The sequence below is a fragment of the Anomaloglossus baeobatrachus genome, chromosome 2, assembly GCF_048569485.1.
Source record: "Anomaloglossus baeobatrachus isolate aAnoBae1 chromosome 2, aAnoBae1.hap1, whole genome shotgun sequence".
Taxonomy (NCBI): domain Eukaryota; kingdom Metazoa; phylum Chordata; class Amphibia; order Anura; family Aromobatidae; genus Anomaloglossus; species Anomaloglossus baeobatrachus.
The window spans coordinates 481,167,570-481,191,669 of record NC_134354.1 but is presented as its reverse complement, the minus strand read 5'-3'; the positions used below and the strand labels follow the sequence as shown (position 1 = coordinate 481,191,669).

Below are 24,100 nucleotides of genomic sequence, written 5' to 3'. Positions count from 1 at the left end.
CGTCCGGATAAGAGAAGGACCTGGTCCCCCGCACTTGCAGCAGTGCTGAGGAGGGAAGACCCGAAATATCCAACCATGCCCCCCAAATCTTATAGAACTTCTTTAATGCATTTCTTTTAAGGTATACTCCCCTCTCCAGCCGAAGTATAGCGTTTACTCTTACCCTAAGATCCCTGATGGCCGGGGGAGCCGGATCCAGCCAGTGATAGGCCAACACTATCCTGGCCTGATATAAGAGGCGCACAATACCGATCATCACCAGTGAACCCAGGCCATCCCCTCCTCCAGGAGACCCTTAATACATGTAACAGGTCTTGGCTGTAGGTGTAGATTAAAGACTTGTCCTATTAGTTCTAATACTGCCCTCCAGTAGTCTTCAATGCTCCCACAGGACCACATCATATGCAGCAGATTAGCATTCTCACTCCCGCACCTAGGACAAAGGTCATCCATCCGGATCCCCATCTTAGAAATTCATTTTTTTGAATAAAGCACAGGGTATGTGGAAAGCTCTGAGTCCATTGTGATAAAACTATAATGCAAATATATTTCTGTTGCTTTTTGTCACAGGGTGTAATATGATATGATGGGAGAAGGGGCACCTAGACTAACTCTAAGATTAGGGGACCGTAAGCTGTCTCTTATTCCAGCACTACACATGATGGCAGCGAGGTTTCGATCACCAGCATAGCCCTGACTCTTGAAAAGCCCTGGTCTAACACCCCCACACAAAGGAGGGCTTGGACAGGAGAAATATATCCCACAAATCACAACAAACAGGGGAAACCAAAGCTCAATCTCACAGCAAGCACACACAGAGAAAAAAACCAATATATGCTCAGGGAGAAATAAAGTACAGGGAAGAAATAAACAAACAACAAGGATATTTCCATCACACACCAAATAGCACATAAAGAATCACCAAAGCTGTATGAAATGCACAGGACCGGTGTCGCTGGAGCAAAGCTAGAGCTATCATCGGCATGGAACCCCAGGTTCCACCATATTTTAAAGGCCTGAGGCGGCTGTGATAGATCTTTCATAACCTGTGCTCACAGCAGCAATTCACAGGCCAGTAGGAATTAAGTCCCACTAGACCGGACACTAGAGAGAACAAAACGGGGCAATGCTCTGCTCTGACTGATCAACTTAAATGCACCAGGTGATGTCAGCCTCTGCAGTGTGAACAGAGTCTGAAGACGCCAAGCCATCTGGTTAGTTGAGAGCAGAACACTGCATGACTCTTTTGTTACACAGTCAGATTAAAAGACTCCATCTATGACCACCGGGTGGTGTTTAAGGGGATTTTACTCATTTTAGTTGAATTGGATGTTTTGTTGCCGAGGTTTTTTTTTGTGTGAAATCAATGGCTGGAAGGGCTACAAAACGCAGGGAAAAAACACACAAAGGATTAACATGCTGCTTCTTTCTTCTGCTCCCAAAACTCCAAGGAAAAAAGAAGCAACATGCGCACAACACTTCAGAATTCTCATTGACTTTGGCACAAGGATAGACATGCAGATTTGGGCAACAAACTACACCAAAAAACACGACAAAAACACAGCGTGCGCACAAGACCTAAGTTGCTCAATTATTTAAAACCTTTTGTACAGATACTGCAATAAAAAACCTGCAGCGAGTTACGTTAGATGCTAGTGAATAGAGATTTCAATATTCTATTCATACATTGTAGTATTTAGGCAATGCTGTGGATTTCACCCCTTGCTTTTTCTAAAGGGGTTGTTTATTTTCTTTTGCGGGTATAGCATCGACATATTCCACAATTCTGTACAGAGATAGTTATTGTGAATGGTGACCATATACTTTATCTATTTTAGATACTCACACTTAGGTCAAATGGGAGGAAATGCAGGAAAACGTGAGCACAATAAAACAATGTTGCCTTTTGTTTAGATTCAAAGAACCCAGGACCACAGCTCTGAAGTTTTTGACTGAGCCACCATCTAGCCTACATCTAGGGTGTTACCTTCCTGACATGTGTAGCAAAATGTCTCAAAGGCTAAATTCACACAAGGCATCTTTTGTAACTACAAAGATGCAGCGTTTTTGTCCCAAAAAAACGCAGCAAAAACACATTGCATTTTTACCGCGTTTTGCCCAGTGCGTTTTTTAAGCCAAATCTATTGACTGGAGAGCTCAAAAATGCAGTAAGAATGCAAAAAGAATTGACATGCTGCATCTTGAATAACGCTGCCAAGATGCAGCCAACAAAAGATGCCCAGTGTGGACAGCAAAATCAAAATCTCATAGACTTTGCTGGGAGAAGGAAATGCATGCAGTTTGTGGCATCTTTGTGACCTCAAAAACACACCAAAAGATGCCCTGTGTGAATATAGCCTAAGGCCGGAGTTCCACTTGTGTATGACTCATGCGAATCTCGCATCGGTATCATCTGGCACAGTGCACACGCTCCGGACAGGAGCACCTCAGCTGCATGGAAAATAGTACCCTAAAGAGAAAAGTGGTAGTAAACGATGGTATAACGTCTTTCAGAGTAACATGGGCACCAGTGTGGAAGCTGTCCTCTGCACATTTCTTTTCTAGGGATGATCGAATATCACAAATATTTGGCTTCGCGAATATCCGACGAATAGGTCGCCGCTTCGCGAATATTCGATGCGCAATGTAAGTCTATGGGAAGCCCAAATAGTTGCTATTCGGCAACTATTCGGGCTTCCCATAGACTTACAATGCGCATCGAATATTCGCAAATAGTCGAATAGTGGCGACCTATTCGGCGAATATGGGCGTTGCCGAATATTTGAGGTATTCGATCATCCCTATTCTTTTGACCAAACTTGTTTGTTAAAGGAGTAATATAGCTCCTCTCACTTCCACATTGGGAGGTGAGCAATACAGCAAAGCTAGATCCCCCTATGAAAGCATTGTCCTCTACTTGGTCAACCCCTACCTAAATTAAACAAAAAAAACCCCTCTGATACTGACAGCCACACTGTTCTCACATTATTTGTGCCGGGTCTGAAGGTGCTTGTGTGACATTATGGCTTTGTGAGCACTGGACTCAGTGATGACTGGCATAACAATGTAATGTGAGTGCCTGCAGACTCTGTCCGGAGGGGAGGATCATTTTATATTTCATTTCACAAGGGGGATTACAGCATTTGAGTAGGTGTTTTCAAAGTAGTAGACATCCTCTTTAAGATCAAGGGTAGTCTTGTAGAAGTCTATCGGAAAATGAGGAAAATATTTAATTACGATCACTTTATATTATTACTGTACTAGTTTTACTTAGGATTGTATACAAAATAAGGTTCAAGAAAAATAATAAATTATTATTTTTTATTTAATCTAGTATACATTGCTGTCTAAAAAGAAGAAAAGAAAAAGTCACTACAAATACTAAAGAATTATTGTTAAGTATTAGTACTAGTGGCATACCGCTAATAGTGACAGATCACACTGGCACTATAGGGCGGGGGAGGGGTCCATCACTGCACGTTCAACTGTATCTGCATCCTGGAGGATGCAGATACAGTTGAAAGCAATGATGGAACAGGGAGCCATCCACTCCCCCTGCCACAATTCTCCCTGCCTGTTTGATCTCTGACATCTTGGTGCAGCGGACTCAACAACATCATTACTTTCCTCCTGTTCTGTAGAGCTGCAAAAAACACACTGCAGAGAAAGGAGCGGGAGGGGAATGAGTTGATGTATTTTCTTTTCTTTTTTTTCTTTAAATTAGGGTCATTATACTGTTTTAAGTCTTTGCTAGGGCCGTTATACAGTTTGCAGGGCTATGTGAGGGCCCTTATACACTTTGCAGGGCTATATGGGGGCCATTATACTAGTTGCAGGGCTACTTAGGGGCCATTATATTGTTTGGAGAGTTTTATGGGGTCAATTATACTGTTTGGAGGGCTAGTGGAGGCCTTTATATTGTGTGCTGGCCATTATACACACTTTTGTTATGGCCATCATACTATGCGGAGAACTGTCGGGGCCATCATACAGTGTAGGGGTCACTGTTGTGGTATAATGTGAATGTGGAGTATACTGTGTAGGAATTCACTGTTTGGGGTTCACTTTTGTTGGCAACATAACCTTTTCATAGCCCCCCATAAAATATCTTATATTGTGGGAACACTAAAGGGGGCTTTATACGCAACGACATCGCTAATGAGATGTCTTTGGGGGTCACTGAATTCGTGACGCACATCAGGCCTCGTTAGCGACGTCGTTGCGTGTGAGGCGCACGAACCACGTCGTTCTAATCTCAAATATCATTGCTGTTGCAGGACGCAGGTTGTTTGTCGTTATGTGTGACACTGCAGGAACGAGGAACATCGCACCTGCGGCCACCAGCAATGAGGAAGGAAGGAGGTGGGTGGGATGTTACGGCCGCTCATCTTCGCTTCTATTGGGCGGCCGCTTAGTGACGCCGCTGTGACGCCGAACGAACCTCCCTCTTAGAAAGGAGGCGGTTTGCCGGCCAAAGCGACGTCGCTAGGCAAGTAAGTCGTATGACGGGGACTAACGATGTTGTGCACCACGGGCAGCGATTTGCCCGTGACAAACTACGGGGGCGGCTGCTTTCACCAGCGACATCGCTAGCGATGTCGCTGTGTGTAAAGTGGCTTCAATAGAAGGATAATTACTTTGTAAGGACTGTAAAGTTGTGAGCTTTGCCCGTCTGGGACCCCGCTGAGTTTCTTTACTTTTTCTTTTGTCGGAGGGCCCAAATCTGCCTTCTGCTATGGGGCCCCATAATTTGTGTGTTCCCCTCATTAGTACGTATGTCTATATTCCATTTCATGTGGTTCACATCTTTACACAGAGTATTGGTACAGGATCATAGAAAGATGACCCTTCAATAACCTCTTATTTATGAAGGGCTAAGAAAGCGAGGCTTTGGTTGTTGTATGTGGGAACTCCATTCCTTCCTGTGTTCCCTTCTCTTTAATCTTGCGGCCAATATTGATAAGAGCTGAGTAATGGAGGCCGCGTGGTGTCTGCTCTCTGCATCAGTCTTTCAGTTACAGAATTGCCGTTGGAGCATGGACGTTTGCCAGCTTTCACTTCACAATTGAGTCTTTTTTTTTTTTTTCCCCCAACCCCATATTTGTTGCGTGAGTGAACTTACATTAAGAAGAAAATGCTTTCCAGTAAAAACATTTTTTTCAGAAGCATAAATTTAGAATGTAGTTTGGCATTTCCTTTGGTTTAATACTGTCAAAATAAGGATAAGCTTTTCACCTGGAGTCGTGACCGGGCCCTATTGCTAGGCCCGAAGGCTATGTTTACACTGTGCTTTCTGCAGTGCATTTCAGGGCTCCACTTGATTCCCATTTTTGGGGGATTCAGGCTTAACGCTGAACACACTGCAAAAACACAGGGTTAGCTCGGGCTAACGCTATCTGAAACCTTTGCCTTTGAAGGTGTTATCTCAACATACGTTTTCAGGAGCATACTTGGCTTGAATTATGCACGCTTCCATGTTTTAGCGCAGGATCCACCTTCAAACTCATGTGAGAAGCTCTATAGTGAAGAGCTTGTAAGCGCTGCGCTCCTTGCCTAGGAGACCAGCCACCACTAACAGACCATAGTACTGTAGTAGCAGGTAACCTAGCAATGCGCAGTAAACTGGAATGAAAAATCTCTCTGTTCTTGAGAACTGGTTTTTACCACCACTTTACAATTTACCCATTTATGATGTTGAGAAAATCTTTGTTTGATGCCCTTGAATAGTTGGAACCTGCTGAGCAGCTATCGTGAAAGCCAGTCTGATCCATACTCTGCAGTGCTGGGGACAGGAATACCTGATTTTATGTATCACCGGCAGATCATGGTTGCTTGATATGTATTCGTAGCCTCAATCAGTGTTTATTCTGGCAGCCTTTATTTAATTTGAATGTATTTAGAGGAATCTGCAACCATATTTTTTCCACAGATTGTGATAACAGCATGGTGTTAGGGGACAGAGAACCTGATTCCAGCAATGCATCACTTACTGGACTGCTTAGTTTTGCTAAGAACTGTAGTTTTGATAAAATCACTGTTCAAGCAGCAGAATATTAGTAGAGGACAAGTAAACAGGTAGTCGAGCATAATCGGGACCTAATGTATAACCCCGCCCTCACCACTGATTGGCAGCTTTCTGTGAACACTTTATATGGACACAACTGTCAATCAGGGGTGTGGACGGAGTATACAGAGATCAGTATTTAGGGAACTGGTAGATCTTCAGCAAATAAAACAGGGATTTTAACAAAAGTGACAAATTGCTGAAAATCAGGGTCTCTGAAGGGGTAGCAAAAACCTGTTGAAAAATTCCCTTTAGCACCTTGCTTCTACTGGATCTCACCTTTAAAAGTACAGTTGTGCTCAAAAAAACACAATTGCTCCAAACATACAGTATTATTAGCAGCAGTTTGTGCAACTGTTTGTGGGAAAACCCCTTTAACATAAGAGGGGTTACATAAAATCGTGACTAACCATGTTAAACTAACTGGACAACTCCTTTTATACAAGGACTAGAAGGTGGCCCGATTCTACGCATCGGGTATTCTAGAATTTACGTATTGTGTAGTTCATGTATGATTTTTGTTATATCTATATATAGAGATGTTGTTGTGTGTAGTTACCAAGTGTTTGTGTAGGCGCTGTACATGTTCTGGGTGTTGTCTGGGTGTGACGGGGGGTGAGAGCGGTGTTGTATGTGTGTTGCGTGTGTTGCGTTGTTTGTGGAGCGCTGTGTGTCTGTAGCGTGTGTGTGTGTTGCGCGGTTTGTGTGTGTGTGGTGTGTTTTGGGGGGAGGTATGTTTTGTGCAATGTGTGTGTTGTGCGGTATGTGCGTATATTTGTGTGTGCCGCGGTGTTTGTGTGTTGGGTGTTGTGTGTGTGCAGCGTTGTCTGTGTGTGTGGGTGTCTGTGTAGGGCAGTTGTTTGTGGTTACCAGTGTGTGTGTGTGTGTGTGGTGTGTTGTGCAGTGCGCGCGCGTGTGTGTGTGTGTGTGTGTGTGTGCATCAGCCTCTCTTCTCTCAGCCTACCTCTCCCAGCCTCCCTCCTCCCAGCCTCCCTCAGCATCAGCCTCCCTCTCCCAGCCTCCCCAAGCATCAGCCTCCACCAGCATCAGCCTCTCTCCTTCCAGCCTCCCCCAGCATCAGCCTCCGCCAGCATCAGCCTCCCTCTCCCAGCCTTCCCCAGGATCAGCCTCTCTCCTCCCAGCCTCCGTCCTCCCAGCCTTCCCCAGCATCAGCTTTCCCCTCCCAGCCTCCCTCAGCATCAGCCTTCCCCAGCATCAGCCTCTCTCCTCCCAGCCTCAGCCTCTCTCCTTCCAGCCTCCCCCAGCATCAGCCTCTCTCCTTCCAGCTTCCCTCAGCATCAGCCTCCCCTTCCCAGCCTTCCCCAGGATCAGCCTCTCTCCTCCCAGCCTCCTTCCTCCCAGCCTCCCCCTCCCAGCCTCCCTCAGCATCAGCCTTCCGCTCCCAGTCTCCCCCAGCATCAGCCTCCCCATGCATCAGCCTCCACCAGCATCAGCCTCTCTCCTTCCAGCCTCCCCCAGCATCAGCCTCCCCTTCCCAGCCTTCCCCAGGATCAGCCTCTCTCCTCCCAGCCTCCTTCCTCCCAGCCTCCCTCAGCATCAGCCTTCCGCTCCCAGTCTCCCCCAGCATCAGCCTCCCCAAGCATCAGCCTCCACCAGCATCAGCCTCTCTCCTTCCAGCCTCCCCCAGCATCAGCCTCTCTCCTTCCAGCCTCCCTCAGCATCAGCCTCCCGTTCCCAGCCTTCCCCAGGATCAGCCTCTCTCCTCCCAGCCTCCTTCCTCCCAGCCTCCCTCAGCATCAGCCTTCCCCTCCCAGTCTCCCCCAGCATCAGCCTCCCCAAGCATCAGCCTCCACCAGCAATAGCCTCTCTCCTTCCAGCCTCCCCCAGCATCAGCCTCCCCAAGCATCAGCCTCCACCAGCATCAGCCTCCCTCGTCCCAGCCTCCCCCTCCCAGCCTCCCCCAGCATCAGCCTCTCTCCTCCCAGCCTTCCCCATGATCAGCCTCTCTGCTCCCAGCCTCCTCCAGCACGCCGTGCTCCTCTGCCGACACTCACACACCCGATCGCATCCACTCACACACACCCGATCGCATCCACTCACACACACCCGATCGCATCCACTCACACACACCCGATCGCATCCACTCACACACACCCGATCGCATCCACTCACACACACCCGATCGCATCCACTCACACACACCCGATCGCATCCACTCACACACACAGACACTGACGATATCGCACATACGCGCTTATACTCACAACATCCGGGGATATCACATGCTTCTGGCCATGTGATCCTCCCGCAGGTCCTGGAAGCTCACAACAGGACAGTATCGCCGCCGAGAAGCAAGCGATATCCCAGGATGTTGTGAGTATGTGGATGCGATGTGTGTGTGAGAGTGAGTGTGATCTGATTTGTGTGTGTGTATGTGTGTGTGTGTGTGTGTATGTGTGTGTGTGTGTGTGCTGTTATGTGTCTGTATTTTCCGCCGCTGCAGGACCTTGATGTGTGGATGCGATGTGATGTATGTGTGAGGTGTGTATGAGAGTGAGTGTGAGCCGGTGTACACTGGTAACTAAGATACACATCGGGTAACTAAGGGACCTTAGTTACCCGATGTGTATAATGGTTACCAGCTTTCACGGCCTCCGTCAAGATGCCAGCATCGCAAGGTTATGTGTGGCGCTGCTGGGATCGTGACGGAGCCGGTGTAGAAGCAAGCGATATCCCAGGATGTTGTGAGTGTGTGGATGTGATGTGTGAGAGTGAGTGTGAGAGTGAGTGTGATCTGATGTGTGTGTGTGTACTCACCTGGGAGTCGCGGCTCCCTGTCAGTTGGGCCAGAGCGAGCGTGCATTGCGTGAGGGGGGCGGGGCCTGCAGAGAGCCGGGGCGAGAGGCCAATCCGTGTGGGGGGGCGGGGCCATGGCGAGCCCAGCGGCCAATCAGCTTTGTGTCACCGTAAGGACACAATTTCGGAGCATGACAGACAGACAGATAGACAGACAGACAGACAGACAGACAGAATAAGGCAATTATATATATAGATAATGACTGCACTAGTAAATAATAGTGGTGCCTTAGAACTGTTCTTTTTTTTGAAAGGGAATCTGTCACCAGGTTTTTGCTCCCCCATCTGAGAGCAGCAAAATGTAGCGATAGAGATCCTGATTCCAGCGATGTGTCACTTACTGAGCTGTTTGCCTTTATTTTGATAAAATCAATGTTTTCTCTACTTCAGATCTATTAGTTATACAAAGCTCATGAATATGCTTGATTACCTAGCAGCATGCCAAGTAGTCCTCTAATAATGATAACCTTCTGCTTATTAAACAGTGATTTTATCAAAACTACACTAAGCAGCCCATTAAATGACACATTGCTGGAATCAGGATCTCTGCCTCTATTATACTGCTCTCAGATTAGGTGGCAGTACCTGGTGACAGACTCCCTTTAAGTATATACTAACATATTAGAGTCTGATTCAGAGAAGGGACAGCACTCACCGAGATCCACCAAATTATTGAAAAAAGGTGCAGTAAAAGCGGCAGGAGTAGAGTAGACAGCGGGCCCTCTCACGGATGACTGCCGTTTCGCATATGGATACGCTTCCTCGGGTCCAACTGGACCCGAAGAAGCGTATCCATACGCGAAACGGCCGTCATCCATGAGGGGACCCGCTGTCTGCTCTACTCCTGCCACTTTTACTGCACCTTTTTTCAATAAAGAATTTGCTGGATCTCGGTGAGTGCTGTCCCTTCTCTGAATCAGACTCTAATATTGAACTCTTAGCTGTGTTGGATGAGCACCTCGTAGCCAGCCCCGTGGAGGATCCCTGTCCACATCCTGGACTTGTTGTTTACGCTTATGCGAGTGGGTGGGTTGGTGCGGCAGTTTCTTTGTGGAATTATCTATCTACTAACATATATAGTGACGCTGACCCTCACATCATCCTGTAATCATTCAGGTAGATGCGGAGAAAAAGTGCCTGCGTCATGTTAGTGCATTTTTGTTGTCCTTGATCAGTAATGGATTCTCTAATCAAGTAGGGGGAAATGAATTGATGTTGACTTGTGCGGTTCAGCTCCAGGCAGCACTTGACACAGTGAAGAATGCTGTTTACACAGGAACTGAATTAAACTTCAAGCGCATTACCATGTACAAGGTGTACTTGAGCCTATAAGTGAATCTAATCAGGTAGTGTGCTGCTATAACTGGATTGTCTGTCTCGGAAAAGACTTCCAGCATATGTTCATGCATCCATTTCCTTAGCTGGCTTCAAGGAGTGATTACTAAGGTAAGCTGACAATTGGGAAAATTATTTGTGGCTCTTTAGTAATATTTTCCGGTCATATTTGTGGACCAAAGGCAAATAAAAATGGATACTATGAGTTTTACATCAATCCAGTCTTGTAGATTATTCGACTGAGCTTCCTCCAAAATTCATTTCTAGCAGAGTTGTTTAATACAGCAAGTTCAATTTGGTTTGCATCAAATCAGTTTAAAAACAAGTCCCAAAAAGATATTTATTATACCCTGAGGTCTCTCCAGACCCCAAAACATGATAAAGGGGAAGGGTTATAAAATAATGAATATTATATACTCACCTGTCCTCCTCCCACCTCTCACCTTCCCTTACACTTCTGCAGCTTCCTGTTCCTCTGCCCCGATCTCCAGATCTTCTGGCGCTGAGGCCAATGATTGACCTCCGCAGTCATGGGGGCCGACGCACTTTACCGGCCTCATTGATGTGCGCTGCCATACCTCATGCCCGTGTGAGGCTCCTTATAGGCCTTGGTGCCAAGAGATCTGAAGCAGAGATGTATAAAGGCAGGTGAGTATGTAATGATTATTATTTTTAGATCCTACCTGACCCTTAAAAGACAACAAAAGTGCAGCCGGTATCTGCCGCTTTGTTGTATGCTTCTTGATTGAATCCCAAAAATGTTCTATTTGTAGAATCTGAAATTTGGCAAAATTCGGTATGATTCGCTACTCTTTGTCTAAAATCATACACCACGTTTCAGATTTGACTAAAGTCTTGACAAATAGTTACAGTACATGTCCTGTGCTGCAGAGGCAACATAGTCACAAATCTGCCTACCTTTGCCTTTACAAACACACAAAAATTGAGTTCCTTGGAAACTTGGATTAATTGTAACTTGGTTTGAGAGCGTTTTGCAAGACAAGCAAAGCTTTTTATAAATTTGTAACTTGGTTTAAGAGCAATGCTTTGCAAGAAGAGCAAATACTCACCGTGCACCTTCCGGTTCTGTCCTTTCACCGCGCTCTAATCCTCTCTGGAGGTAACTTTCTATATATATGTACTGTACACAGTATACCATAGTACAGTACAGTATATACTATATAGCATGTCTATCAATTTGCATTTGTGGATACAGTATTGTACTTTCTTATTGATAACCAATACAGCACATTGCTTATAGTGTACCTCCCGCATACCAACAATTCTATTATAAGCTAAAGTGCAGTTTAATTTGTTTTATATGCTTTTTGCTGTACTGTACAGAATTTTGTATTAATGTACTGTAACAATTTTATACTAATACAGTACATTATTTTGTATTACTGTAATAAGTTTGTATAAATACAGTAAATATTTTTGGGTTGTGGAACGAATTGTCTGCATTTCAATTATTTCCTATGGAAAAATTTGCTTCGATATAAGAGTAACTTGGTTTAAGAACACAGTCCCAAAACCAATTATAGTCGTAATCCAAGGTTCCACTGTAAGGGGTACTTTGCACATTGCGACATCACTAGCCGATTTGTAGCGATGCCAAGCGCATTAGTCCCCGCCCCCGTCGCAGATACGATATCTTGTGATAGCTGCCGTAGCGAACATTATCGCTACGGCAGCTTCACATGCACTTACCTGCCCTGCGACGTCGCTCTGGCCGGCGACCTGCCTCCTTCCTAAGGGGGTGGCTCGTGTGGCGTCACAGCGACGTCACACGGCAGGCGGCCAATAGAAGCGGAGGGGCGGAGATGAGCGGGACGTAAACATGCCGCCCACCTCCTTCCTTCCTCATTGCAGGCGGGACGCAGGTAAGGAGATGTTCCTTGCTCCTACGGCTTCATACACAGCGATGTGTGCTGCCGCAGGAACGAGGAACAACATCGTACCTGTCGCTGCACCGACATTATGGAAATGACCGACACTACACAGATCACCAATTTTCAACGCTTTTGCGATCGTTTATCTAGGCGTTACACGTTGCGGCGTCGTTACCGGCGCCGGATGTGCGTCACTTTCGATTTGACCCCGACGAGATCGCAGTAGCGATGTCGCAACGTGCAAAGTACCCATAATACCAGTGGTCCTGATGCTGGCTATGTTTTCAGTGGAGCTTAACACTGCAAATGTTACCCTGTTTTGATAAAAGTAGGATAGCCATTTATGCAGTTTCATTGAAGCTGATATGGTATGCATTTGGCTACATTTTACCTCGCAGGAAAATGCCAGTGATTACATTGATGACCTTGATGACTGGTCCTTGCACATGAAGATGAGTGCGATCTAAAGTTTTATGTTGGCCATGGCTACAGATTCTAACATTGTAGAATAGGTCTTTAAAAATTAGTAATATAAGGGCATCACTAAGGTTCTGAATATATGGTTCTCAAGCTTTCACTCAGATATATGCACTTCCATCATCTATATGAGCTTCTATCCTCTACAGGCATTCATGTAAATAGTATGCAGCATAAATTTCGTTACTTTTTGCAGTGGGCCTGTTTAAGAAAGCGCCATCTGCAGCGGCTTCCTATATGCTGACACATAACTTGCCGAGAGAGTCTAATGGTTACTCTTTGTTCCCGATTAGGTGATTGGAGACTTATGGATATGGTACACATTCACCAGGAGCTTATTCTGGCATATTTTAAGGAGAACCTGTCATCTAATTCATGCTGCCCAAAAAGTAGGAATCCTGAATTAGAGCCTAGGTGCACAAATGCTATTAAATGACTGGTCCATTAGCTTTAGTGGCACTGGGAAAAGTGGCACCTGACTAGTCTTGTCTCTTCCTATGGTCCTCAGCCAGATCTTCTATCTATATCTTCTCTGAAACGCCGTAGCATTTAAAATATACCTGGATCTCATTCATGCTGCCAGCTGTTTAGCAAGCATGAATCACGTGACGGGTTCCCTTTACACAAACGCTGTGGGCATTTGGCCTAACACTGCATGGTAGCTTTCATGTATGAGGCTTAGATGTTACTCCAGTTAGCTGAAAACTAAAAGGAGACAAATTAAGCTGTCATACAAATATGAAAAACTGCTTTAAAATAAAAAGGAGAAATAACAGAAAATACCTAAAGGTTTCAAGCTACAGGTGTTTTCGGTTTCCTATAGGAAATCAATGGTACATACTCAGACTTCACTGACCCCAGCAAGTGAACATGTTTCAGTTATCCATCTCATCTGTCTACAGTCATGGATAAAAGTGTTGGCACCTTTGATATTATTCCAGAACATTATTGCAATCACATGTTTTGTTATACACGTTTATTACTTTTGTGTACATTGGAACAAAAGAAAACAAATATAGGCAAATTGGACATACTTTCACACAAAACTCCAAAAATGGGCCAGTAAAATGTGTTGGCATTCTCAACTTAATATTTGATTGCACACCCTTTAGAATAAATAATTGCAATCAATTGCTTCCTATAACCATCAACAAGCTTTGGACCACTGTTTTTCTGCAAACTGCTGCAGGTCTCTGATATTTGAAGGGCACCTTCTACCAACAGCAATTTTAAGATCTCTCTACAGGTGTTCAATTGGATTTAGATCTGGAATCATTGCTGGATAATTAAAAACTTTCATTTTGTTTCCATCCATTTCTTGGTGCTTCTTGAAGTATGTTTGGGGTTATTGTCTTGCTAGAAGACCTAGGGTGCAAACTCAGCTTTCTGACACTGGGCGGCACTACATTGTGACCCAATATCCTCATGGTAAGCTTCAGATTTCATGATGCTATGTGGGCAGTTAAGGCACCCAGTACAAGAGACAGCAAAACACTCTCAAAATGTCTTTGAGCCTCCACCATATTTGACTGTGGGTACGGTGTTCTTTTTTTTGTAGACCTCATTCCACTTGAGGTAAACAGTAGAATGATGTGCTTTACCAAAAAGCTCTGTCAGTGTCAGTGCTTTCCCAAAATGATTTTGACTAAAGCTGGTGTCACACACAGCGACAACGACAACGACGTCGCTGCTACGTCACCATTTTCTGTGACGTTGCAGCGACGTCCTGTCGCTGTCGCTGTGTGTGACATCCAGCAACGACCTGGCCCCTGCTGTGAGGTCGCCGGTCGTTGCTGAATGTCCAGCTTCATTTTTTGGTCGTCACTCTCCTGCTGTGACACACACATCGCTGTGTGTGACAGCGAGAGAGCGACGAAATGAAGCGAGCAGGGAGCAGGAGCCGGCGTCTGGCAGCTGCGGTAAGCTGTAACCAGCGTAAACATCGGGTAACCAAGGGAAGACCTTTCCCTGGTTACCCGATATTTACCTTCGTTACCAGCCTCCGCTCTTGCTGCCAGTGCCGGCTCCTGCTCTGTGCACATGTGGCTGCAGTACACATCAGGTAATTAACCCGATGTATACTGTAGCAAGGAGAGCAAGGAGCCAGCGCTAAGCAGTGCGCGCGGCTCCCTGCTCTCTGCACTGTGACATGTAGCTGCAGCACACATCGGGTTAATTAACCCGATGTGTACTGTACCTAGGAGAGCAAGGAGCCAGCGCTAAGCGCGGCTCCCTGCTCTCTGCACTGTGACATGTAGCTGCAGCACACATCGGGTTAATTAACCCGATGTGTACTGTACCTAGGAGAGCAAGGAGCCAGCGCTAAGCGCGGCTCCCTGCTCTCTGCACATGTAGCACAGCGACGTTATGATCGCTGCTTCTGCTGTGTTTGACAGCTAAGCAGCGATCATAACAGCGACTTACAAGGTCGCTGTTATGTCACCGAAAATGGTGACGTAACCGCGACGTCGTTGTCGCTGTCGCTTAGTGTGAACCCAGCTTAACACGCATACATTTTGGCAAACTGCAGTCTAGCTTTTTTATTTGTCAATAGTGGAGTCCTCCTGGGTCTCCTACCATAGCGTTTCATTTTATTCAAATGCACATTGAGCCTACAGGACAGCTTGAATTTCTTTGGAACTTGATTGAGACTGCTTATCCACCATCCACCCATCCCACTAATCTGCATTGCAACCTTTCATTGACTTTTCTCTGCTGTCCATGTCCAAGGCAATTAGCTACAGTGCCAAGGGTTGTAAACGTCTTGATTATATTGTGCACCATGGTCTAAGGAAGATCGAGATCTCTGGAGATATGGATCTGTAACTAGAGATGAGCGAACCTGAAATGTAAAGTTTTGTGTTCATACCAAACATGGACTTTACTAATAAAATCAGTGTTCGAGTTTGGGTGCTTTACATATGCTGACCATTTGAGCAGGCATCGCTTTCCTTGGGTATGCTTAGTGCTCAATCCAGTGTGAGCCGCTTGCAGTGTTTGAATGTCTCTCACTGCAGGTAACAAAAGTGTTATCGGATGTAATGTGTAACCCCCAAAACATAAATTTACAAATACCCTTCCCACCCTTCCCAAGAAGTGTTCTGTTTATGGCTGGCTACATGTGAGCTGAGATACGAATTGTCTATTTAGTGACTTCCATTGGGGTTCAGGTCAAGTCTGGGTCCCAAACCAAACTTCATCTAAAGTCAGGCTGCACTCGCCAAACCAAACGTCCATGGGTCCACTCATCTCTTCGTGTAATCTTGATATATTTTTTTTTATTTTTCAGAAATTTTGGTTCTCCAGTCCTCAAACAGTTCTCTTCTGCTCTTTCTGTTCTCCGTGCTTAGTGTGGCACATACAATGCAAATATTTAAGTCAAGTTCTCCCCTTTTTATCTGGTTTCAGGTGTGATTTTCATATTGCCCACACTTGTTACTTGCCCCAGGTGAGTTTAAACGAGCATCACATGCTTGAAACAAAGCTGTTTTCAAACAATTTTGGAAAATGTCAACAATTTTGCACAGTCTATTTTTGGCATTTTGTATCAAATTATGTCCAATTTGCCCTTTTTCCTTTTTTTTGTGTTGCTCTAATACACACAATGGAAATAAACATGTGTATAACAAATGTGTAATTACAATAATTTTTTGGTACAAATCATTTCCTGGAATAATTTTAGGGGTGGTAACACTTTCGGCCATGACTGTATACTTCTAGTCCTGGGCTCAGATTTCCAGTATGATCTGTCATTTTAGTAGGGAAATTTCAAGTCACTGGACAACGAGTTAATGAAGGGGAAGAATATTAAATAGTTAATTTTCTGCCTCCCACTGTAGGGAAAAAAGCGATGTGCCCATCTATTGATATTTGTTCCAACCAGGCCTAGGTGCAAACATGACAGTCTCTACTCCAAGAGATAACCTTTTGGTTCCTGCTACAGTGCCTTGCAAAAGTATTCGGCCCCCTTGAATTTTTCAATCTTTTCCCACATTTCAGGCTTCAAATATCAAGATAAAAAAATTAATGTTATGGTGAAGAATTAACAAGTGGGACACAATTGTGAAGTTAAACGAAATGTATTGCTTATTTTAAACTTTAAAAAAAAAAATAACAGAAAAGTGGGACTGCAATATTATTTGTCCCCTTTAAGTTAATACTTTGTAGCGCCACCTTTTGCTGCGATTACAGCTGCAAGTAGCTTGGGGTATGTCTCTATCAGTTTTGCACATCAAGAGACTAAAATTCTTGCCCATTCTTCCTTTTCAAATAGCTGGAGCTGAGTGAGGTTGGATGTAGAGAGTTTGTCAACAGCAGTTTTCAGCTTTTTCCACAGATGTTCGATTGGATTCAGGTCTGGACTTTGACTTGGCCATTCTAACACTTGGATACGTTTATTTGCGAACCATTCCATAGTAGATTTTGCTTTGGGATCATTTCTTGTTGGAAGACAAATCTCCGTCCCAGTCTCAGGTCTTTTGCAGGCTCCAACAGGTTTTCTTCAAGAATGGTCCTGTATTTGGCTCCATTTATCTTCTCATCAATTTTACCCATCTTCCCTGTCCCTGCTGAATAAAAGCAGGCCCAAACCATGATGCTGCCACCACCATGTTTGACAGTGGGGATGGTGTGTTCAGGGTGATGAGCTGTGTTGCTTTTACTCCAAACATATTGTTTGGCATTGTGCTCAAATAGTTTGATTTTGGTTTCATCTGACCAGAACACCTTCTTCCACATGTTTGGTGTCTCCCAGGTGGCTTGTGGCAAACTTTAAACAACACTTTTTATGGGTATCTTTGAGAAATTGCTTTTTCCTTGCCACTCTTCCATAAAGGCCCGATTTGTGAAGTGTACGACTCATGGTTGTCCTTTTGGACAGACTCTCCCACTTCAGCTGTAGATCTCTGCAGTTCATCCAGAGTGATCATGGGCCTCTTGGCTGCATCTCTGCATCTCTGATCAGTCTTCTCCTTGTTTGAGATGCAAGTTTGGATGTACTGCAGGGTCTTGGTAGATTTTGCAGTGGTATGATACTCCTTATAGTTCAATATGATCGCTTGCACAGTGCTCCTTGGGATGTTTAAAGTTTTCTAAATTTTTTTGTAACCAAATCTGGCTTTAAACTTCCCCGCAACAGTATCACGGACCTGCCTGTGTTCCTTGTTCTTCATGATGCTCTCTGTGCTTTAACCAGAACACTGAGACTATCACAGAGCAGGTGCATTTATACGGAGATTTGATTACACACAGGTGGATTATATTCATCATCATTAGTCATTTAGGACAACATTGGATCATTCAGAGATCCTCAATGAACTTGGAGTGAGTTTGCTGCACTGAAAGTAAAGGGGCCGAATAATATTGCACGCCCCAATTTTCAGTTTTTTATTTATTTTTTTTTTAAAAGTTTAAAATAAGCAATAAGTTTCAATCAACTTCACAATTGTGTCCCACTTGTTGTTGATTCTTCACCATAACATTACAATTTTTATCTTTGTTTGAAGCCTGAAATGTGGGGAAAGGTTGAAAAATTCAAGGGAGCTGAATACTTTCGCAAGGCACTATATATCCCCATGGCACATTTCCAAATAAAAGTTCCAAGCTTTTATTTTTCATTGTAGAAAATGAACCATATGGTTGCCAGGCTTAGTTATTACATTTTCACCTACAGCTCATTTCTTATATAAACCTCTGATTGTCCTATTTTTATGGACCATGGCATTACAGATGAAAGGCCTCTAAAACAGTTTATTAATGTCTAATTGATTTAGACAGATCCCTTTTAACTATTGATATAATAATGTATTGCCTAAGCTTTATATCTCCACCCAGTGGTAGGAAGTGGTAGAAAGCAATTGGAACTCTAGCGGAAGGAAGTCGAGAAGTCAAATGATGATTTGAAGCACTTTAGACAAAAAATGAACTTTGGTCTCTGAACAGATAAGTTGGTAAATTAATTGGTCCAAACGTTTAGTTGTGATTGTCAGATATTGTAATGACATTATGTTTGGGCAAGGAAGAATTGTGCATATTTCCCCAGCACAAAATGTATTTTAGTTTGCCATGAAACAAAGGTTGGAAAATGTAGATTTTTTTTTTTTGTTTCCAGCAAGACTAGAGTGCTTAGATTTTTTTTTTTTGTGTGTGAATATTTTCTGTTACACCCTTTTTTTTTTGTTTTGTAAAATCACATCCTTGCTAGTCGCATTCCAGATATATATACGTTAAAAGGAACCTGTCACCAGTTTTGAGGCCTATAAGCTGCGTCCGCTACCAGTGGGCTCTTATATATAGTATTCTAACATGCTGTATATAAGAGCCCAGGCTGCTGTATAGAACTTAAAAAACACTGTAATACTTACCTAACGGTCGCTGCGGTGGAGTTGGGTCATATGGGCGTCTCCGTCCTTCAGCGCTGACGCCTCCTCTTTAGGCCATTTTCGTCCTTCTTCTGAACCTGTGTGCATGTGGAACGCCCTGGACTAGCCAGGTAGTCACATACATATAACATGCACACACACCCCACCCTAGACAGTAACAGTCAGACAAAAACCCTTGTTGCCTCCCTCCAGAGTCTGATGTTCACACCAGGTGGGGCGGAGCCAGGCAGTTGGCCCCACCCACCGAGGAGTTCACAGGCCTGGAGGCGGGAAAAGCAGTCAGTCTAGTTTGGAGGTGAAAGTGAGAGGAGTAAAATGTCTGTGTGTGCCTGGGTAGGAGCCCAGGCACTGACAGCAAGGTTGGCAGACGGTGGTGGCAGTTTGCAGGAGTTGGTGGAACTCTGCAAAGCCGTAAGGACCCGAGGCTGGGCGGTGACCCACCGGTACCGAACCGGGGAGCGGAGTGAAGCTAACCACACACAGGCAGGGCCATCGGACCCCGACCAGGCTTGGAGCCGCCGTCAATAGTCAAATCCGAGTGTGACAGGAACCCCAGGGGTTCCCCAACAACCAAGTCCCGACAGAAGGCAACCGCTCACACCGTGAGGATATACAGCCACCGCCACAGGCTAGAGATCCAAGGGCCAGCCCCTGCGGGCAAAACTGGCTCCTACGGCACCTATACGCCGGGGAGCGGACTACCGGTGGGCAACCACAGGAGTCAGAACATTTCTAAAAGGTGCAGGGAAAGACAGCCACCATCAGCCGTCCGGGGAGAGCACAACAACAACACTGCAGCCGGCTGCGGAACCCGTCCATCCGGCCGTTTTGGTTTACCAGAGACTGTCATTGATTGTCTGAGTGAGTACACCAGTGCCGTCCGGCACCGCGCCGCGCTGTCCCTGCACCCCAGCCATCCAGCCTCCCCGTTACACCACCGGGCCCCGGGATCACCAACCCCCTACCCACGGAGGGGACAACATCCTAGCTGCTCCCTACCATCTCTCCCGGGATCCCCGTCACCAGCAGCGGTGGTGCCATCATCACCACGTCTCGTGGGTAGCGTCATGAACTCTCTCCCTAACCAAACCATCCCTTTTCACTCACGGGCGAGGAGCGCTGCTAGAGTCCCCGGGTCCGGCCCACCGCTCGAGACACCGAGCAGCAGCAGCAGCAGAAGCCCCGGACCCGAACGTGGAGAGCGCGTCCCCTCCGCCCCCGACACATGACGCGTCCTACGTCATCCACATTCGCCGGCATTGAGGTCCTGCGCAGGCGCACTTTGATCTGCCCTGCTCTTAACGGATCAGGTGCATCTTACTCCAGCTCTGCCTTCACTACTTGTCTGCAATTTGCCAACCTTAAAAGAGTTCTCCCATGAACAAAGTACATTTTAATCAATAGATCTTGGAATAATAATAAGTTCCACATTTGGATGTACTTTTGATTTTTTTTTTTAATGTTCCTGTGCTGAGATAATCTTATATATGTGCCACTATTACTATTTAATGGCTGTGTCTGATCATACCACAACTTCTGGCTAGGGGAGGAAGCAAAAAGAGTATACAGACAGGACAGCACAGTATTGCAGATGCTGCATTCTGTGAGGCAAAACATTTCACTGTCTGTTTAAAAACATATTTTACGTTACAGAAAAAATCAGCAGAAAAAAAATCAGCTGCAATCCAATGCTGTCCTCTGTTTCTATACTCTTTTGTTTCCTCCCCTGCCCAAGAGCGGCCAGGGGAGGAAGAATCCATTACACAGTATATATCAGAAACACATTTATAAGATTATCCCTGCACAAAAACATTAAACAAAACAAACAAAAAACGTGTGGTCCGAAGGCGAAGTAATTTTCATTCTAAATCTTTAGCTATTTAGTGCCATAATCTAAACTAATTTCCAAAACGGTTGCATTAATAATTCCATAACTTTCCCTAACTACACTATTTAACTGCTATTCCATTTTATTTCCCTTGTTCCTTTTTGATGGCGCTTAGTTTTAAAGTCCCAGTGCATGCTGGCATACTGAAAGGAAGCATCTTGAGAGAGGCTATAGTCACTCGCACAGTTCCTGCACCCTCCCATCAGTGACGCTAGTCCCAGAATGATGTGCACTGTGGGATAAGCGCTCTTCTGTCGGCTCAGATCAGCAGTAACAAGCCTGCAACAGAGTGGTGAGAGAATACCCCGTGTGGAGACACCACCCCTGCAAGTGAAGTCACTTGTCTCTGCACACCGGCTTTTCTAACACCACTTTGCTCCCAGCTTCTTAGTGCTAATATAAGCCAGCAACAGATAGTTCTCTATCATTGTGAACATCCCATAGTGCACAATGTGCTGGGACTAGCGCATCCCCTGAAACAAGTGTCGCTGATGACTCTTTGCTGTAGGGAGGCAGTGGCAGTGACCTCAGCCTCTGCCTCCTGATGATGCTTCGTTTGAGTATCCCAGCATGCTTTGGAATTCTCAACAAAGTGTCATCAAAAAGGAAGAAGGAAAACAAAATAGAATAGCAGTTAGATTGTGTAGCAATAATTTAGATTATGGCACTAAATAAGGAATTAGAATGAAGATTACTTTACCCCTTTAACACATCCGATTGTGGAACTTATTTGTACTCAAAGATCTATTAATTTAAAATGGACTTTATTGGTGGAGCAATACCTCCTAAGCAGTTGGGTCCTACATTTGTACTATCTTAATATAATATAGGATTTAAATCTGCCCCATTTTTTGGGCTATTATTATAGAAATGATCCATGTACAGCAAGAAAGGCAGAAGAGGGTTCAAACAGATTGGCAACATGCATTTTGTATTTATCGACTTTGGCAGAATCTCCTCATGTTTACCTAAGGTTTTGAGGTATTCAATGCCTGAGGAAATGAGTAATGTAATCTCACATGACTACTGAGGACGCCTGCTTATCCTCTTCTTTTACTGTACCCGTCCATGTCTTGTCTTGTTGTCTTTATGTAATATTTATTATCTGATTACATAGTAGTTGGGTATAATGAAAGTATACCACCTGAAGCTGCTACATTGCGCCACTTGTATCAAAGGCACAACTAGAAGTGCCTGTACAATAATATACGGTGCATGCTTAATGAAATAATATTTACACTTTTATTTATACAGGATTTATTTCCTGACATTGTTTAAATGTGAACATGCAATTGGCACTGCGTATTCATAAACTTAAGGTTTACATCATTAAAGATATACATACCGTAGATGGCCTTGAGTCCTCCTCTTATGTTAAGTTCTTGTAAAATTTCTATAGCTGCTTCCTAGTTATCTCTGAGTAAAAACCAATAGAACTGTTGCTTTACACATATCCACATACAAAATGTTAGGGTGATTTGGCTTTTGCGTGAAATTTATGTAAAAAGTAAAAGTTCACTCTACAGGGATATTTTATCATGAAAGTAGGGCATTTAAGTAGAAGAATGCAATAGTGATTTTATCATCTCAAACAATTTATTGAAACAAAAGCCAAAAACAGGTGTTTATACCTCCCAAAAATTGTTTGTCTCAATAACTTGTCATGGGGCGTTGAGCATCAATTTCAGCTTGACAACGACGTTTCAGTCTGTTCAGAAGTGGATATATTTTCTGCTGAGGCAATGCATCCCACTCTTATTGAAGAGCGGCCCTCAGGTCATTGAGGTTCTGAGTTAGAGTTACGAGCCTCTACACAGCGACTCAACTGATCCTATAGGTTTTCTATGAAATTCAGGTCTGGAGAAAGTGCAGGCCCCTCTATTTGAGGTACTCTGCCTCCAGCAGCCATTCCCAAATAATGCGACCTCGATGAGCTGGAGCATTGTCGTCCATGAAGATTAAATTTAGGCTTGTGTTGTTCGTGCAGAGGCTCAATGACTAGATTAATGGTGTTATTCAAGCAGTAGGGGTTTGTCACTATAACATTCATAAAGTGTAGTGCAATTATATATTGACTAAACACACCTGCTCACACTGTAATACCACCACCACCAAAAGGCTCATCTGGTGACAACAGTGACTCATGCATAGCGCTATCCTTGACATCTCCAACATCATTGGTGGCCATCATTTTCTGCTCAGCGTCAATCTACTTTCATTAGTGAACAGCAGTGAGGTTCACTGGTCCCTCTTCCAGCAAGACAATGATGCCTGTGCCTGGTGGTGTGGTCAGGTACCCTTGCAAATCATGTAACACGCAGACCACACTGATGTAAGCAGTTTCAAATGGTTTGACCTGATACTTGAATGCCTCTCACCTCTATTAAAATGTTCCTGGATTTGTGTGACATTCATCATCTTGTTCTGAAGGGCATTATTCAGTCATCAATGTGGGATGTGACCAAAGGACGTTAACTTCTATTCCTTTCTATGAGTTTTCCAGTCTCTCTGTATCTCTGTTGCAACCTGCTGATGACACTCTGTGACACTCTAAGCTTAGTGGCCACATAAGTGGGAGAACATCCTGCTTGAAACCTCGCAATGCCCAGGTTCTGTTGATTAATTGTTAGGTGTTGTTTTAAGGCCGCTTTACACGCTGCGATCTTGCTAGCGAGATCGCTAGCGTGCGTTTCTGCCCCCATCATTTGTGCATCACGGGCAAATCGCTGCCCGTGGCGCACAAAATCGTGCGGACCCGTCACACTACTTGCCTGCCTAGCGATGTCGCTGTGACTGGCGAACCGCCTCCTTTCTAAGGGGGCGGTTCGTTCGGCGACACAGCAACGTCACTAGGCGGCAACCCAATCGAAGCGGAGGGGTGGAGATGAACGGGACGAACATCCCGCCCACCTCCTTCCTTCCTCATGGCGGCTTCAGGTAAGGTGAGGTTCCTTGTTCCTACGGTGTCACACATAGCGATGTGTGCTGCCGCAGGAACAACAAACAACATCATACCTTCAGCAGCAACAGTAATTGGTAATAGGGGAGCATGTTAACGATTAGCGATTTTACACGTATTTGCGACGATTTTCGATCGAACGTAGGTGTCACACGCAACGACATCGCTAACGCAGCCGGATGTGCATCACGAATTCCGTGACCCCAACAAAATCGCTTTAGCGATGTCACAGCGTGTAAAGCGGCCTTAAGTCTCATGATGTCAAAATGTGAATAGCGAGGATGACTG

At 44.9% G+C, this 24,100-nt stretch overlaps 1 protein-coding gene across 1 annotated transcript in view; it reads left to right on the top strand.

The window, feature by feature from the left end:
* The window catches only part of RASA3 (RAS p21 protein activator 3), a 390,943-nt gene that overhangs the window by 203,677 nt on the left and 163,166 nt on the right, over window positions 1-24,100 (top strand). The window lies entirely within an intron of this gene.